A 6,000-nucleotide genomic window follows, 5' to 3' on the forward strand; every position below is an offset into this window, starting at 1 on the left:
GAATTATTTCAGGGATTTCTCCTGGAATTCCTCCAGGGATTCTACCTGAAAGTTCTCCAGTGATTCTCCAGGAAAATCCTCCAGAAATTCCTCCAGGAATTCCTCATAAAATTTATGAAGGGATTCCTACAGGAATTCCTCTGGAGATTTCTCCAGGAATTTCTCTAGAGATTCTTCCAGGAATTCTTACAGGCATGTCTCGAGGAGATCCTCTAGGAAATCCTCCAGGAGTTGCTCCAGGGATTTCTATAGGGATTCCTCCAGGGATTTATCCAGACATCCCTCCAGAATTTCGTTCAGAGATTCCTCTAGGAATACCTTTGAGAATTCTACCAGGAATAACCCCAAGAATTCCTGCAGAAAATCCTCCAGCAATTAATGCGGGGTAAGAAAACAAGAAGACCATAACAGTCCCCTGGTGTAGGTGGGTTACAGAAATATACAGTGCGAACAAATTTACATTCGATCAAGCTTCATTGTTCTTATTTTCCATTGACAAAAAAAAAAGTTCAAACGCTACACTTTCTTGTTATTTCTTCACCAGTGGGTTATGGTAGGTAGGTAACAACAGCAGCAGTTTGCTGGTATGTTCTACCTGGCGGGAACTAACCAAACGTTCGTTCATCATAAACAACGAACGATTTGTGTTTGTGGCTTTTTTTTCGTTGTGGGAGCCACCATCGCATCAGGCTCATCCTTTTGCTTGCCCGAAGCTTGATTGGTGTGCTTGGTCTGACACGAGACCTCGTCTTCCGTCCTCAGCTGCCAGGTAGTTGCCTACCGCGAGCTATGTAAATAGAGGTAATAAACTATAGAGGAAGAATGTCGCTGGCGTCGCTGCCGCAACATCTCTTGCTGGCGGAGATAGGCCGGGCTATTACTGTCAAACCGAAAAAGTATGCAGTTTGACAGATATATACCCGACATGTTTGTGGGCGAGAACAAAGGGAACAGCAGCGACATTCGTCCTCTATAGTTTATTAACTCTATTGCTATGTAGCAGCAACATTACCATGCACGACTGTTGGTTGGTTGTTGTTATGCTTTGCGCGATTTGGTTGTCGTTGTCGGTCGGTAGCAGCTACGTACTATCTGCGATAAACAGAGGAAAAATCGCAATTTTACTGGGGAGCATTTTTGTTTTGCTGTTTGATTTTCGAGCATGGATAACGAAAAACCGGTGATGGATTCACAGCAAGCAGTACCTAGTGTCTTCGTTGATGGAGGCGCTGGGTAATCGATTCGTAACTTGACCCAATTTCGAAGGTACGGCGCGGCCTAACACGTCCATCAAAATAGCGGATTTGCACGTTGCTGGTGCTGTGATTCATGGTGGAAGATTTGAAACATCATAATTTTGATCTTTTTTTCCTTTGCTCCATTATAAGGTATGCATTCATACATACATTTATTGAATTTTGTTCGACATAACATTTAACCTTCCTAAATGCATCTCGTTGGGAACAGCTCGCTGACGTATTATACGGTTTGGGTCAAAAATGACCCCGATCAAAGAGACGATTATCCCTAATGCACAAGGAGGGTTAAGATAATCAACATTAGTACGCCATAATACTCGTTTTGTGACTGCCGCTAGTTGGCATTCTTGCAACATGCCCTGTCTATCGTATCCTTCCGGCTTTGGCCACCTCTTGGATACTGGGTTTGCCGTAGAGTGCAATGAGCTTGCGGTCCATCCTTTGCTGCCACACACTGTTCTCCTGCACACCGCCGAAGATTGTCATTAGCACGAGTCGCTCGAAGACTTCGAGTGCACGCAGGTCACGGGGAATTTCTGAAGTAATCCCTTGACATTTTTTTGGAAGAATCCCTGAAGGGTTTTCTAAAGAAACACCCTCAAAACATCTCCAAAGAAAAAAAACTCCTAGAGGAATCCCTGGAGGAGATCCTAAAGAAATCCATGGTTTCTTAGGGAAAAAGAATCTCAGAATATATTCCTGAATGACTCGCAGGGCGAATTTATGAACGGCTTCCTTTTCAGGAACTGCTGCAGGAGGTTTTCTTGAAGGAATTCATGGGTTGAATCCTGAACAAATTCGTGGATGAACCCCTGAAGAATTTCTTGAAGAAAGTTATGAAAGAATTCCTGGATGACTTCTTGGAGAATTCCGGGACTCCTGAATGCATCCCTCTAAAATTATCTCATAGAATTTCACAAGAAAATTTTGGATGAATTTCTGGGAGGAATCCCTGGAGAAATTTCTAAGAAAATTCCTTGTGATATTCTTAGTGAAATTCGATGAGAAATTCCTGGAGAAATCTCTGGAGGAATCCTTGCAGCAATGCCTGGAGGAATCCCTAAGGCGATTTTTGGAGGAGTCTCTGAGGAAATCCGGAAGGATTCGCTGGAGGAATTTCCGGAAGCATTCCTGGATAAATACCTGGAGGAATTACTGTAGGATTTCCTGGAGAGATCCCTGAAGCAAGAATTCCTGGAGCAACTCCTGAAGGAATACCTGGAGAAATGCCTGGATGAATTCCTGCAGGGTTCCCTGAAGCATATTCTGGAGAAATTTCTGGAGAAACACCTGGAGGAATTCCTAATTAAATTCCGGGAGGGAATAGGAGGCAATCAGTGAAGTACTAGATTGAAAGTAGTGAGCTGGATTTTTGTATGGTGAGATGATCGATTCTCCATTTCTGCAATGAAATGGTGCAAACAGCGTGGGTTATATGATTTCTTGCCTAATTTGATGCTGGTTGAGCAAAAGTTTAGGTAACTGTGTTGTTGTATTAATTATTTCTTGCAACTTCAACAACACAGTAACCCAAACTTTTGCTCAAACAGCATCAAATTAGGCAAGAAATCATATAACCCATGCTGTTTGCACCATTTCATTGCAGAAATGGAGAATTGATCATCTCACCATACAAAAATCCAGCTCACTACTTTCAATCTAGTACTTCACTGATTGCCTCCTATTCCTAGTGAAATTGTCTAAAGAAATGCTTGAAGGAATTCCTAGAGGAATGCCTGGAGGTATTCCTTAAGGAATGACTGAAGGAATTCCTAGACGAATCTCTGGAAAAATCCCAGCAGAAATCCCTGGAGGAATAGCCAGAGGAATGCCTTTAGGAACTCCTGGAAGAATCCTTATAATTCCTGAAAGTGTTCCTGGAAGAATTTCTGAAGGAATCCCAGGATGATTCCCTGGATAAATTCTTGGTGGAATTGCTGCAGGAACTTCTGAAGGATTTCTTGGATCAATTCATAGAAGAATTACTGGAGGAATTCCTGAAGGAATGCCTGGGGGAATTCCTGGAGGAGTTCTCGAAGGATTTCCTAGAGGAATTTCTGGATAAAATCCTAGAGGAATGCTTGGAAGAATTCCTGTAGCGATTCTTATAGAAATGGCAAGAGGAATCCCTGGAGGAAGCCGTACAGAAATGGAGTGAATCCTGGAGAAATTCTTGGAGGTTTCCCGGGATGAGCTCTTCGATAAAATCCTGGAGGAATTTTGGAATTTAAGCAGATATTTCTGGCAAGTCAGCGATTCTCATGCAAAAAAATCCAGGTATACGCAAATAAATTAGCGAATTAAAATTCATCCAGAAACTGTGTGAAGATTTAGTTTACGTAAAAATGGACAAACAAAAAATTCTTCTAAAAAATCATCTAGAAACTCCTCCACAGGGATTTCTCCAGAAATTCCATCAGGGATTCGTTCCTGAACTCATTCAGAGATACCTGTTGGAATGTCTTCTAGAATTTCTAGATTCCTTCCGTATTTTTAGACGGATTTTTTTCTAGTCAATCTTAATTCCTGCAAAACGGTGAGTCACAAGTTCCTACCTCATGCTTCCACGGGTCAAGCGATGACAAAGATCGCCAGCTAAGAGTTGTGTGCTTAGCTGGTAGTGCAGCCTGGGCACTGTTGTCCTTCTGACTTCAGCTAGATTGAGGAGGTACGTCTCGAGCGTCTGTTCATCAAGGAGGTGCGGCTCAAACAGCGTCTGTTCTGGCATCCAGCGGCTGAGTATGAAATGCTCCTTCAGCGAAAGCTATATCTAAGGTGGCAGCCCCATCACGGTGGATAGGGGATCTTAGGCCAACAACCTACTGTTTCCGAAACCAAAAAACCGTTACAGAAACCGAATATGCTCAGCGCTAACGCCCACGTAGCGCTCATGAAGTGGGAACCTATTAATGAGAGGATAATTGTAGCTAGATTTAGAACACGGGTTCGAAACTATGATCCAATGCTACGCGCCAACCGATGCTGCCGAATTGCAAGACAAAGAGAACTTTTACAGTCAACTGAATGCTGTCGTGGACAAGATTCCGAAAGGTGATATCCAGATATGTACTCATGGGCGACTTCAACGCGAAGGTTGGTTCCGACAACTCGGACTATGAGCACGTCATGGGACACCATAGTCTCGGAGAAATAAGCGAAAACGGAGAGCTGTTTGCAGAGTTTTGTGGCAACAATGACATGGTGATTGGAGGATCGCTCTTTCCTCATCGACCAGTGCACAAAGTGACATGGGTTTCCCGTGATGGCGTCACGGAAAATCAAATCGACCACATCTCCATCAGCTGAAAATGGGGACGGAGCGTTCTTGACGTACGGAACAAACGTAGCGCCGACATTGCGTCCGATCATCATCTCCTAATCGGCGAGATTCAACTGCGCATTGCCAGGATCCAGCGACAGGAGGAGAAAATCAAGCGCCGGTTCAACACACGCCGACTGGAACACGCTGCGGTGAAAAAGTCCTTCATCGAGGAGCTAGAGAACCGTACTGCGGATATTCCAACACTGCCGTAATTCTGCAAAGTGACGTAAGCGCCATTCAAAATGTCGATATTTTTTGGTATATTATATAAAATATCTGGTGTAAAAATAACACTGTGGTAGGCTTGCTGTATTAGAATGCTAGATCTAATGGTAATCTATCATCTATGGAAAGAAACTTAGAGGATGAGCAAGAGTTTTATGCATAATAACCAAAAATGGGCCAAAACTATCAATGTCGCTTACGTCACTTTGCAGAATTACGGCAGAACAGGTGGAAGCGTAGGAGATCAATAGAGCGCCATCAAGAACTCCTTCATCGACACCGGCGAGAATAATTTGGGTGAGCTACGTACCCGGAGAAAGTACTGGAGGAAGATAGAGGACCGAAGGAACACCAAAGCCGCGATAGAGCGAGTGAAAACATGAGGAGCCAAAGCCGTGGCCCGTCAGCGGTATTCGGCTCTTGAGAAAGAAGTGAAACGCTCATGTAGACGGGACAAAAGAGCGTGGGCGGACTCCCTAGCCGACGAAGGCGAGAAAGCGGCAAACACCGGCGATATCCGTCTCTTCTACGATGTTTTACGTCGCCTTAGTGGGACCAAGATGAATGCTACGATGCCCGTGAAAGACATGTCTGGACAGTTACTGACCGACCCGGCTGACCAGTTTTTTTTTTTTTTTTTTTTTTTTTTTTCCTTCTAAACCATAGGGGGATAATCTGCTCAACAGACACCCTAACAGAAGGTTAGGGTAGTGTAGGTCTGACAGGCCGTCTTCTACAACAAAAGTAAAATCCAGGACTACTCTCTCCTCGTACCCACTAAACCATTCCTATGGTCGCCAAACCCTACGTCTCTCCGGAACCACCAAGAAGGTATTGCTTCAGAGAGGGGCTAGTGCACATCGCACCCACAAGGTTAGCTGCGTAGCCTGCAGCAACGAACATCGATGACTCGCTTTGGAGAGTCCATCACGGTAGCATGCTGGCGCTTAGCCAGTTTCCCGAGTGGTCCTCGCCACTCCCTTTGTCCTCGGAAGGCGGGCAGAGTCAACCCCGCCCGCGCCCTACTGCTGAGCGGACATCAAGAACTGATGCCCACATGCAACCCGATCTGACCTGCCCGCAAAGGAAGGGTATCACTACCCTTCAGGCCCTATCAGATGCATCCGTAGGTTGCTGACGGCAGGGTCTCCACCTGCCCCGACCCTTGCCGGGGACCCCTTTCCAACCGCGGGC

Source organism: Aedes albopictus, chromosome 2, assembly GCF_035046485.1.
Source record: "Aedes albopictus strain Foshan chromosome 2, AalbF5, whole genome shotgun sequence".
NCBI lineage: Eukaryota > Metazoa > Arthropoda > Insecta > Diptera > Culicidae > Aedes > Aedes albopictus.